The sequence below is a fragment of the Scyliorhinus torazame genome, chromosome 14 (genome assembly GCF_047496885.1).
Source record: "Scyliorhinus torazame isolate Kashiwa2021f chromosome 14, sScyTor2.1, whole genome shotgun sequence".
Lineage (NCBI taxonomy): Eukaryota > Metazoa > Chordata > Chondrichthyes > Carcharhiniformes > Scyliorhinidae > Scyliorhinus > Scyliorhinus torazame.
The window spans coordinates 118,129,694-118,143,067 of record NC_092720.1 but is presented as its reverse complement, the minus strand read 5'-3'; the positions used below and the strand labels follow the sequence as shown (position 1 = coordinate 118,143,067).

General features: G+C 45.4%; 1 long non-coding RNA gene across 1 annotated transcript; it reads right to left on the bottom strand.

Annotated features, from left to right (window-relative positions):
• Positions 1 to 539: 539 nt before the first annotated feature.
• On the bottom strand, positions 540 to 13,158 carry LOC140389350 (uncharacterized). The gene is made up of 2 exons (XR_011934353.1): positions 13,047 to 13,158; positions 540 to 1,921 (listed from the first exon to the last, which is right to left on the bottom strand). It is a non-coding gene; the product is annotated as an uncharacterized lncRNA (long non-coding RNA).
• Between the last annotated feature and the right edge of the window lie 216 nt (positions 13,159 to 13,374).

Genomic DNA, 13,374 nt, shown 5'->3' with positions numbered 1-13,374 from the left:
ATTGAGTAAATTACATAAGTTGCTAAGGGCAATGCTGAGGGAGAGGAACTAACATGGCCATTATAGTTTGTAACACATACAGTTTTACATTGTGGAAATGTCCCTGGTTGGAGCTCTCTCCTTTCCCAAGTCGAGCAACAAACAACGACTTGGGGGAACCGTTGTAGGTGAAAAATCTAAGGTAAGTGCTCATGATCTAATTGAATGGCTGGGCAGGCTAGATGGGTTGAATAACCTACTCTTGTTCCTATGTTCCTAAGATTGGAGAGGAAAGAACATTCAGTTAATAGACAAGGGATGGGATTTTCTGACCCTTTTTGCTGGCGGGATCTTCTGGTCCCACTGAAGGTGAACCCCTGCGACAGGATGGGCGAGCCATGCAAAACACCGGAAACATTGGAGGGACTGGAAGATCCTGTCGACGAAAAACACACTGTGGCAGGGCTGGAAAATCCCACCAAGACTTTGGTTTGATCCCAAGATAACACTTTGCTGAAGCCCGTCTGGTGTTGACACATTAAAGCCATGAAGAGTTGCACTGCACTCATTTTATCTTTTTACTATGGAGTTGTACAAAATAACATAAGCTTGCATCCAAACTGCTACATTTTCTCTCACCACAAATCAACAGGCCACACAGCAGTTCCTGTTAAAAACCCAATGGCCTGGACCACCCTGTCTTTCTGACTGAATGGAACTTGATGATGTGAGTTGGCATAAAATAAGGACTGGCTTCTTTGAGCAAAAAAAGACAGGACGCTGAATGACATAAATTACATAAAATATTCCAACGGTAGAATGTTACCATGTTTTTTAAAAAATCTCAATTAGTTGGTCTGGTACCCAGTTACGTTCGCTTTTAATTAAAGTGTGCCGTAACAGGAATTGACAGCACAGAAGAATGGGTAGTTTGTGTACTCACTATATCTAGATACAACTGCACCGCTACTGCGATATCTGTCAATTTATGAAAACTGGTAAGTGCCCTTCTACTTGATGAAAAATTCTCTTCTTGTCTCCAGCATCTGCTGTGGCAGCAAAATAATTTCAATTGTCGACATGTTTATCGGAGGCGTGAAAATGCTGGAGCATCACTGCTGTGTGGACTCAGGTGCAGTGCAGTCTAAAATTGAATCTGCCAACAACCTTTTATTCATGACAGCCAATGGTCACAAAAGATAGATGATTTCAGCCTTTGCTTCAGGCAAAGACTAGTCGTGTCTTTGCAGATATGCCTGAGCCTCTTCTGCCTTAAGCTAACCTCATTCTCCCATTGGCTGTTGTTTAGCAACGTGAATTTTCCCTTAAAAGATGGCATTGCTTTCCAAAAAAACCCAGAAACTTACTATTATTCATTCATTGGATGTTGACATCACTGACGAGACTAGGGTTTAGTGTCCATTCCTAACTGTCCTTGAGAAGAGGAGCTGCCATTTTGAACCATTGCAGTCCATGTTGTGCAGTTAGCTCCACAGTGTTCTTCGGGAAGGAGTTCCAGGATTTTGATTTGCTGATGAAAGAATGGTGACATATTTCCAAGTCAAGATGGTATGTGATTTGGGGGGAAAATTTGCAAATGTTGGTGGTGCCCCCTTGAACTTGCTGCCCTTGTCCTTCTCATGGAGGCAGTGGGGGGACTGAATGTTTAAGGCGGTGATTCACGTTTAAAAAAAATGATACTGTCATTTGTTGTTGAAGCAATGGTGGAGAAATTGCCTCTGAAAAGCCAGCCCTGTACCGCCTGCTGCAATTCAGAATCTGAAGCTGTAGTACAACATAACATTAGGTCATGAAAACCAAACACAATCCTTGGCCCATTTCAATGAAGGACTTGTATTTCCACATGAGAAAAGCCAATTATGTACTTCTGAAGTAAAAACAGCAAATGGTGGCAATTCGCAGCAGGTCCGTCCGGCAACATCTGTGGAGAGAGAAACAAAGTTCATTTTTCGGGCACTAGAAAAACAAAGTTAAGAGGCGACCCTCGCTGTCACGCCGATACATCCCAGCCTGCCAGCAACTTAGTCTGTAAAAGATGGAAGCGCCCAAAAACTAAAAATAGAAACCACTTCCTCTCACAGTATCCCACACAGAACTCTAGTCCCCCTCCACAGAGCCACACCACCACCACAGAACACCTACCGCCCGAAGAACTCTCCTGCTCCCCGACGAATGAACTCACCAGGTGCACATCGTGGCAGACGTAAATGTATTCAAATGGGGACCCTGATGTCCAACATTGGGATGCCCGTTACTTCATTGGTTGGGGCAGGGACAATTGGAATGGGAAATCTCTCCGCCGCAAACCGTATTATGGGTCTCCCGCTGATCCTGAAAATGGGAGCGGAATATCCTGCACCCCCATTGCACTTTCTTCCCAGTAAAGCACAAATCTGGACCCCCTTTAATCTCTAGCAATAAAACAACCCAAGCTCGTAGTCAGGAGAACAGGTCAACGGACCACCTTCATTTTACTATAAATTAAAGACACAAGGCGGGATTCTCTGGTTCCCCAGTCGCATATTTGTCAGCCATGCGCTGTTTGCTGGCGGTGGATTCTATCTTCCCGCTGATTGTCAATGAAATTTTCCATGGTAATCATCCCACGCCGCCACGAAACTCGCTGGCAGGGCTGCACTGCTGAAGGGAAAATTGAATTGCAACAATCGGAGGATTCAGGCCACAGTCTCAAAACATAAAAATCTGCCAAACCTCATTATTGTAACCCCGTGTTTCATTCGAACTGCACCAAACCCCCGCTGAGATTGCAACACTGTTATGCATGGCAGTTATGCATGGCAGGAGGCTTGATGTGCAACACATCCAAAGTGCACATTGTATGACTGCCTAAGGTAAACCAAAATTATTTAAACAATTGGGCCTTCAGTAAAGGAGTTAATTTTGTAACTTCATCCTTTGACTTTCCAGCTGACCAATTTGCATCAGGTTGTAGTGTGTAAAATAGATTTTTTGTAATCTGTGTACCTTTCATGATGGAGGTTGCAGTCAAGTATGTGAGTTCATAGCCTCAACCATGTGGAATCAGTACTTCTATTATCCATTCATTAGATGAAACAATTCCTTTGGTTCTGCAATTCTGGGGTACAATTCCTCCTTTGTCAGCACGCAAGCAAAAAATAATGAAAACACAATAGGTACACAGGCAAAACGTACCGAATTGGATCTAATGTACAGGGAAACTCAATGATGTGATCAAACACATGCTGTGATCGCAATTGTTCAGAAGAACAAAATGACATAATACTAAATTATTTCACCAATAGTTAAATCGGTGTTTCAGAATTTCATAATTCGATCTGGCTCGTAATCTGCTTTTCCTTTGTTATAAATTTAATCTCAAAACCTTTTGTTTAAAGGTTGGGGTAGAATAGGCTCCTTCGATCTAATGGGAAGTGAGAGAAGCAACGCTTCTCAGTTGCCCCCTTTCTGAAGGCATAAACTATGAAAAGGGCTCCTGCATCCTTCGGGAGTGGTCATTCTTCATGTATTAGCCAAGAAAGTCAGTACCGTGGGATGTGAAACATTATAGTCGACCTTGATCGTGCTCTCGCTGAAGGTCCAAAACATTCATTGCAACGTGACTCACTTGATAGTCATGAGTATGGGGGAACCCTGACTGACTTACTCCTTCTCACCACTTCTTCTTCCCTGACTACAATCAGCTCACTGTACAGAATGAAAAATGAACTCTTGGGATTTTTATTTCTGAATGCATCACAGAAGGCAGCAGAAAGTTGAGTATTCCAATACAAATCAGTTCTAAGAGGTATTGCAGCATTATGTTCCAGCACTCTTATCTGCCTTTTTTTCAAATCGTTCCACCTTAGTCAGATATAAGAATCAGTATCATGTGATTAAAATAACTTTCCTTGAAGTAACTTTCCCGTAACAGCCTCCCCGAACAGGCGCCGGAATGTGGCGATTATGGGCTTTTCACAGTAACTTCATTGAAGCCTACTTGTGACAATAAGCGATTTTAATTTAATTTAATTTAAGTGGTTTAATCAAATTAGACACTTGTAAGGATCATTCCTGTTTATTCCCTTATTTTCCCTTTCTTTTATTTTTGCTGTTGCATTTTTGATCCATGGTTGTTTAATGGACCTGTGACTTTAAGGCAAAGCAGCAGCCTGCCCCTTTAATCCAAACAGGAAGATCCAGAAGGCTGTGCTGTTTGAGACTGCCATCATTGATGACTCGGATTGATTGGTGTGGCTGGTGGCCGATTACGTGGTGATTGGTTCTGTTCCTATTGAAATGGTTCAGAGATCTAAAGAGCTTTCAGTTTCTATTTGACAGTTGAGGGAGAAACGCTCTGTTTTCTCCAGAAATAACCAGCTAATTCTCGCCAAAAGGTTACTGTGGGAACCAACTCTCTTTCTCTCTCTGCAGAAAAGGGCCGATGCAAGCAGAGACCAAGAACAAAGAACAAAGAAATGTACAGCACAGGAACAGGCCCTTCGGCCCTCCAAGCCCGTGCCGACCATGCTGCCCAACTAAACTACAATCTTCTACACTTCCTGGGTCCGTATCCCTCTATTCCCATCCTTTTCATGTATTTGTCAAGATGCCCCTTAAATGTCACTATCGTCCCTGCTTCCACCACCTCCTCCGGTAGCGAGTTCCAGGCACCCACTACCCTCTGCGTAAAAAACTTGCCTCGTACATCTACTCTAAACCTTGCCCCTCTCACCTTAAACCTATGCCCCCTAGTAATTGACCCCTCTACCCTGGGGAAAAGCCTCTGACTATCCACTCTGTCTATGCCCCTCATAATTTTGTAGAACTCTATCAGGTCTCCCCTCAACCTCCTTCGTTCCAGTGAGAACAAACCGAGTTTATTCAACCGCTCCTCATAGCAAATGCCCTCCATACCAGGCAACATTCTGGTAAATCTCTTCTGCACCCTCTCTAAAGCCTACACATCCTTCTGGTAGTGTGGCGACCAGAATTGAACACTATACTCCAAGTGTGCCCTAACTAAGGTTCTATACAGCTGCAACATGACTTGCCAATTCTTATACTCAATGCCCCGGCCAATGAAGGCAAGCATGCCGTATGCCTTCTTGACTACCTTCTCCACCTGTGTTGCCCCTTTCAATGAGCTGTGGACCTGTACTCCTAGATCTCTTTGACTTTCAATACTCTTGAGGGTTCTACCATTCACTGTATATTCCCTACCTGCATTAGACCTTCCAAAATGCATTACCTCACATTTGTCCGGATTAAACTCCATATGCCATCTCTCCGCCCAAGTCTCCAAACAATCTAAATCCTGCTGTATCCTCTGACAGTCCTCATCGCTATCCGCAATTCCACCAACCTTTGTGTCGTCTGCAAATTTACTAATCAGACCAGTTACATTTTCCTCCAAATCATTTATATATACTACGAACAGCAAAGGTCCCAGCACTGATCCCTGTGGAACACCACTGGTCACAGCCCTCCAATTAGAAAAGTATCCTTCCATTGCTACTCTCTGCCTTCTATGACCTAGCCAGTTCAGTATCCACCTTGCCAGCTCACCCCTGATCCCGTGTGACTTCACCTTTTGTACTAGTCTACCATGAGGGACCTTGTCAAAGGCCTTACTGAAATCCATATAGACAACATCCACTGCCCTACCTGCATCAATCATCTTAGTGACCTCCTCGAAAAACTCTATCAAGTTAGTGAGACACGACCTCCCCTTCACAAAACCATGCTGCCTCTCACTAATACGTCCATTTGCTTCCAAATGGGAGTAGATCCTGTCTCGAAGAATTCTCTCCAGTAATTTCCCTACCACTGAAGTAAGGCTCACCGGCCTGTAGTTCCCTGGCGGAGTTGCTACCCTTCTTAGACAGAGGAACAACATTGGCTATTCTCCAGTCCTCCGGGACATCCCCTGAAGACAGTGAGGATCCAAAGATTTCTGTCAAGGCCTCAGCAATTTCCTCTCCAGCCTCCTTCAGTATTCTGGGGTAGATCCCATCAGGCCCTGGGGACTTATCTACCTTAATATTTTTTAAGACACCCAACACCTCGTCTTTTTGGATCTCAATGTGACCCAGGCTATCTACACACCCTTCTCCAGACTCAACATCGACCAATTTCTTCTCTTTGGTGAATACTGATGCAAAGTATTCATTTAGTACCTCGCCCATTTCCTCTGGCTCCACACATAGATTCCCTTGCCTATCCTTCAGTGGGCCAACCCTTTCCCTGGCTACCCTCTTGCTTTTTATGTACGTGTAAAAAGCCTTGGGATTTTCCTTAACCCTATTTGCCAATGACTTTTCGTGACCCCTTCTAGCCCTCCTGACTCCTTGCTTAAGTTCCTTCCTACTTTCCTTATATTCCACGCAGGCTTTGTCTGTTCCCAGCCTTTGAGCCCTGACAAATGCCTCCTTTTTCTTTTTGACGAGGTCTACAATATCTCTCGTTATCCAAGGTTCCCGAAAATTGCCGTGTTTATCCTTCTTCCTCACAGGAACATGCCAGTCCTGAATTCCTTTCAACTGACATTTGAAAGCCTCCCACATGTCAGATGTTGATTTGCCCTCAAACATCCGCCCCCAATCTATGTTCTTCAGTTCCCGCCTAATATTGTTATAATTAGCCTTCCCCCAATTTAGCACATTCATCCTAGGACCACTCTTATCCTTATCCACCAGTACTTTAAAACTTACTGAATTGTGGTCACTGTTACCGAAATGCTCCCCTACTGAAACATCTACCACCTGGCCGGGCTCATTCCCCAATACCAGGTCCAGTACCGCCCCTTCCCTAGTTGGACTGTCTACATATTGTTTTAAGAAGCCCTCCTGGATGCTCCTTACAAACTCCGCCCCGTCTAAGCCCCTGGCACTAAGTGAGTCCCAGTCAATATTGGGGAAGTTGAAGTCTCCCATCACCACAACCCTGTTGTTTTTACTCTTTTCCAAAATCTGTCCACCTATCTGCTCCTCTATCTCCCGCTGGCTGTTGGGAGGCCTGTAGTAAACCCCCAACATTGTGACTGCACCCTTCTTATTCCTGATCTCAACCCATATAGCCTCACTGCCCTCTGAGGTGTCCAGTACAGCTGTGATATTCTCCCGAACCAGTAGCGCAACTCCGCCTCCCCTTTTACATCCCCCTCTATCCCGCCTGAAACATCTAAATCCTGGAACGTTTAGCTGCCAATCCTGCCCTTCCCACAACCAGGTCTCTGTAATGGCAACAACATCATAGTTCCAAGTACTAATCCAAGCTCTAAGTTCATCTGCCTTACCCGTAATACTTCTTGCATTAAAACATATGCACTTCAGGCCACCAGACCCGCTGTGTTCAGCAACTTCTCCCTGTCTGCTCTGCCTCAGAGCCCCACTGTCCCTATTCCCTAATTCTCCCTCAATGCTCTCACCTTCTGACCTATTGCTCCCGTGCCCACCCCCCTGCCATACTAGTTTAAACCCTCCCGTGTGACACCAGTGTAAGATAACCCTCTCACTGCGGAGCAGGCTGATGTGAAGCCAGCGGCCTCTCCTGGAAAAGCTCTGAGTAAGATGTTGCTAACTGCAATGCAGGCTGAAAACAACCAGAGACTTTAAACCACGCTCATACTGTGAAGAAAGTGCACTGAAGAACTCAAGAACTGAAGCAAGGACTCTCATATTTTGACCTTACCCTCATTATTTCCACCTTTCCACCTCTCTGTGTTTGTCTGCCTTGTGTATGGGGCAGTTAAAGGGGGAAGTCAGGTTTTAGCTTCTCATTAAACAGCTGTATTTACGGCATGTTTCATATTTGTTCTTGTTATAAATAAACAGTAATTGTGTTTAAACGTAATTAATGGGCAACCAAGCGCCAAAGACTTTAGGCATTTTTGTAAGAATTATTGGTTAATTCGCTTTTTGTGACTCCAGGACGAGTGGGGTTGGAATAGATGGTGCCCTAACCCCGGGTGTCATAACACACTCTATAAAGATTGAGTCGGCCAATAGAAAATAATCATTTCCTGGGCAAAGTTAATTGTTAACTAAACTGCCTTAAAATTATTTCCATGCTACCTACATGTTTAATGGTACACATTCAAGGTTTCAACAAAGTAATGCAAATTAATCCTAGACAGATTCAACAATTTAACATGAGCGGACAGCTCCATGGAGCTAAAGAGTGAGGTTTTAGTACCAACAATGAATTGGACTGATGAAAATATTAAACTGTCTGACAACTCACCTTCTTTACCAATATTTTTGCTGCAGGATTTAAAAGAGGTGTGTATTAGTACCATGCAAGTCTTCTTCTGTAAATCACTTCTTAATGATGATACAGTTATTCTAGAATTTTCCACCATTGTGTTAATCCGTTCCAATATTTTGGTCTTCTGCATTTTGTGGGTAGCGCAGTAGCACAGTGGTTAGCACTGTTGCTTCACAGCTCCAGGGTCCCAGGTTCGATTCCTGTCTTGGGTCACTGTCTGTGTGGAGTCTGCACGTTCTCCCTGTGTCTGCGTGGGTTTCCTCCGGGTGCTCCGCTTTGCTCCCACATGTCCCGAAAGAAGTGCTGTTAGGTAATTTGGACATTCTGAATTCTCCCTCTGTGTACCCAAACAGGGGCTCATATGTGGCGACTAGGGACTTTTCACAGTAACTGCATTGCAGTGTAATGTAAGCCTACTTGTGACAATAATAAAGATTATTATTATAAAAGAAATCACGCAAAATAAACAAGGAAAGCAAAGTCTCACTTGTCACATACAGCTCAGTGACATGTTACTTTGTCAAGTGGGCTATCAGGGTACGGTTCTCATTTTGTATTTTCATGAACGATATTTGGGATTTCTGAGAACTTATGTATAGGATTGAAACCTCACGCCTTGCTTAGTAAACACTTTGAACAAATCCATTTCTTATTCATGAGTTGGAGAAGTCAATAGTTTGCACACAATAAGAGGAAAAAACAGTATCTCCACCATTACCTCACACCACATGAATAAACACATTTCAATGACCGTTAGATATTTTCCTGTTTAATGTGTCATGTGTCAAGCGTTGGCAGGAAGAGCTTTATCAGCAGGACACCAATGCATGGTCAGAAGTAATTGAACACAGAGCTTATACTCCCATATGTGAGGTTCAATACCACAGAATGAAACTGAGAATTGGCAACACAGTTAATGTCTTCCCTTGATTAATGGTTTACATAAGAGTATCATATATATTCTAAACAGAAAATCCTGGAAATGCTCAGCAGGTCGGTGAGCTTTCTTCAGATGGAAGATCGACCAGAAAGGTTGACCATGATTTGAGGTTTTGGGTGAAATGGGGGTCACAACTTTGCACTGTGTGGGAAAACAGTCACAAGACAGTGATTTCCCCAAATTGGCCAGTTAATGGTCAAAGCGCAGACTACACAACAGGAGGTTGAGGCTGCCTTACAGATGAAGGGGATCTATGTATTTATGGTAGAAAATGGCAAAAGCTGCTGTATCCCTATACCCCAGCCTTGCCATTGAGTTTTAGAAATCGTGAAGTGCTCCCACAGTCCAAAGATGGGACATCTGATCATCGTGGGTTGAATGAGGTGTCAGTCGCCTCCCAATACTGATAGTAGCCCCAGTGCTTCCCTGCTGCTCCTGTTGTGTGTGTCACTGCTGGCCACACAATGAAGGCTGCATGTTTCCCTTTCAGATCCCATCTCTGTAATCTGTCCACCATCCCTAATTGGATGGCAAACAGGGAGACGACCTGCTAATTGGTTGCCTCCTGTAAAGTTCAGTTAGAAGGCTGCTGATCTCTCAAGTGAGATGACCCAGAAATAACACCGATGTTGCATTTTTGGCACTCATGGCAAAGTTCAGTCACTCGAAGAGCAGGTCAAAGATAATAGTAATCTTTATTGTCACAAAGGGCGCAGTAGTACAGTAGTTAGCAGAGCTACTTCACAGCTCCAGGGTCCCATGTTAGATTCCCGGCTTGGGTCACTGTCTGTGTGGAGTCTGCACGTTCTCCTCGTGTCTGTGTGGGTTTCCTCTGGGTGCTCCGGTTTCCTCCCACAGTCCAAAGATGTGCAGGTTAGGTGGATTGGCCATGATAAATTGCCCTTAGTGCCAAAAAGGTGAGGTGGGGTTATTGGGTTACGAGGAGAGTATGGGCTTGGGTAGGATGCTCTTTCCAAGGGCCAGTGCAGACTCGATGGGCCAAATGGCCTCCTTCTGAACTGTAAATTCTATGAAAAGTAGGCTTACATTAACACTACAATGAAGTTACTGTGAAAAGCCCCTTGTCGCCACAGTCCTGCGCCTGTTCGGGTATACTGAGGGAGAATTCAGAATGTCCAAATTACCTAACAGCACGTCTTTCCGGACTTGTCGAAGGAAACCGGAGCACCCGGAGGAAACCCACGCAGACACGGGGAGAACGTGCAGACACCGCACTGACAGTGACCCAAGCCAGGAATTGAACCTGGGACCCTGGCGCTGTGATGCAATAGTGCTAGCCACTGTGCTACCGTGCGCCCAATTGGGAATTCTGCAAAGAGGAACGCATCTCCTGACTACCATCCACAAAGCATAAGTTAGGAGTGTGATGGATTCATCTCCCCTTGCCTGGATAAGTGCAGCTCCATAAACACTCAAGATGCTCAGCACCATTCAGGGCAAAGCAGGCCACTTGTCCACCATTGACACACAGTGGCAGCAGTCGGCACCATCTATAGTACAAAATGTACTGCAACAACTCATCAACTCTCGTTCGACAGCATCTTCCAAATGTGTGACATCTTCCACCTAGAGGAATAAGGGCAGCAGATTCATGGGGACAAAAACAGTTCTCCTCCAAGTTACACACTTTGCTGAGTTCAACAGATATTATTGCTCCTTCACCGTCCTCGAGTCAAAATGCTGGAAACCCTGCCAAACCAACTGTGGAGGTTCTGACATCATATGGACTGCAGAGAAAAAGAATACAGCCCACTAACACCTTATCAAAGACAACTAGGAATTGGCAACATATGCGGTCTTTTCCAGCGATGCTCACATTTCATGAACAATGGGCTGGATTCTCCGCAGCCCCGCGCCGAAATCGCGTCTGGCGCGGGGAGGGAGAATCAAATTTTACAACAAAATCAGGCCTGGCGCCAGTCCGATGATTCTCCCGACCCGAATATCCACGCGTTCGTGAATTACTCCGCACGGCTGCGGGGTCATTGCCAGAGGCCTGCCCAGCGATACTCCACTCTCGACCGGATGAGTTCCAGAACTAACATGCTATGGCCGGTCGGGACTCATGCGTGGCGGCTGCGGACTCACTCCGCGGCCGCCCTGGTGAGGGGTGGGGGGGGATCCTGCACTGGGCGGGGGGGGGGGGGGGGAGGGAGGGGGGGGGGCTTATGGCCGGCCGGAGAAGAGATCTGGCCAGACGGATCCTCGGGCGCGCGGCCGATCAGGGGGGCTTACATCTTCCAGATGCCTCCGCGGAGGCCGCCGCTGTGCGCACGCGCGGGCTTGAAACCAGAAGTGCGGGGGCCCGTATCAGCAGCCAAAGCTGCGTGAAGCACTCCGGGTCCCTGCTAGCCCCCTGAAGGTAAGAGAATCAGCTTGAATGCTTTTCAGGAAACCCGGGAGCCCCTCGAGCCTACTCCACCATTCAATGAGATCATGGCTGATCTTTTGTGGACTCAGCTCCACTTTCCGGCCCGAACACCATAACCCTTAATCTCTTTATTCTTCAAAAAACTATCTATCTTTATCTTAAAAACATTTAATGAAGGAGCCTCTACTGCTTCACTGGGCAAGGAATTCCATAGATTCACAACACTTTAGGTGAAGAAGTTCCTCCTAAACTCAGTCCTAAATCTACTTCCCCTTATTTTGAGGCTATGCCCCCTAGTTCTGCTTTCACACGCCAGTGGAAACAACCTGCCCGCATCTATCCTATCTATTCCCTTCATAATTTTATATGTTTCTATAAGATCCCCCCTCATCCTTCTAAATTCCAACAAGTACAGTCCCAGTCTACTCAACCTCTCCTCATAATCCAACACCTTCAGCTCTGGGATTAACCTAGTGAATCTCCTCTGCACACCCTCCAGTGCCAGTACATCCTTTCTCAAGTAAGGAGACCAAAACTGAACACAATACTCCAGGTGTGGCCTTGCTAGCACCTTATACAATTGCAGCATAACCTCCCTAGTCATAAACTCCATCCCTCTAGCAATGAAGGACAAAATTCCATTTGCCTTCTTAATCACCTGTTGCACTGTAAACCAACTTTTTGCAACTCATGCACTAGCACACCCAGGTCTCTGCACAGCAGCATGTTTTAATATTTTATCATTTAAATAATAATCCTTCTTGCTGTTATTCCTACCAAAATGGATAACCTCACATTTGACAACATTGTATTCCATCTGCCAGACCCTAGCCCATTCACTTAGCCTATCCAAATCCCTCTGCAGACTTCCAGTTTCCTCTGCACTTTTTGCTTTACCACTCATCTTAGTGTCGTCTGCAAACTTGGACACATTGCCCTTGGTCCCCAACTCCAAATCATCTGTGTAAATTGTGAACAGTTGTATGCCCAACACTGATCCCTGAGGGACACCACTAGCTACTGATTGCCAACCAGAGAAACACCCATTAATCCCCACTCTTTGCTTTCCATTAATTAACCAATCCTCTATCCATGCTACTACTTTCCCCTTAATGCCATGCATCTTTATCTTATGCAGCAACCTTTTGTGTGGCACCTTGTCAAAGGCTTTCTGGAAATCCAGATATACCACATCGATTGGTATGTAAAAATGAGGTGCCAAGCTAGTGAATCTACCATACAATACAACCAGCACACTGAAGATAGAGCGAAGCAATCCTATAACCAAAGATTGAGAGCAAAATTCTGCAGCCCTGCCACATTCAGTTGTTAACACTGATGAAATGGCCAGTGACATTATGAAAATGGCCTACAGCTGGGTGTTCAAAGCATTCAGGCTTAGGAACTGAAGAAACTCAGCAAAGATAAGTTGAGAAGCGTGTAGCCGCAGCTACGGTAGGACTTTACCTTCTGCGATCGTGTACAGCCTCTCCACCCACCCTTGCGTTTACCTTGTTCGCACAAGGTCACCAGCTGTTGGGAGACCTGAAGCCAGTGAACTATGTTCGACTGCCCGTTTCAGTCCCCCACAATTCAGCAGCCTGATGTTAGTGATTCCGTCGCCTTAAAATGGTGACAGCTTCTTTGACGTGGGCACAGGCACACGCCATGGATCACTCACCCAAAAGTCAAAATCGGCCCTTAACTGTGCTTGCCTCAGGCGTAAACAACATTTTCGCCCTGGGTAAACACCATCTGTCTCTGACAGGACAAATTGGAACCCTTGTTCCTTGTG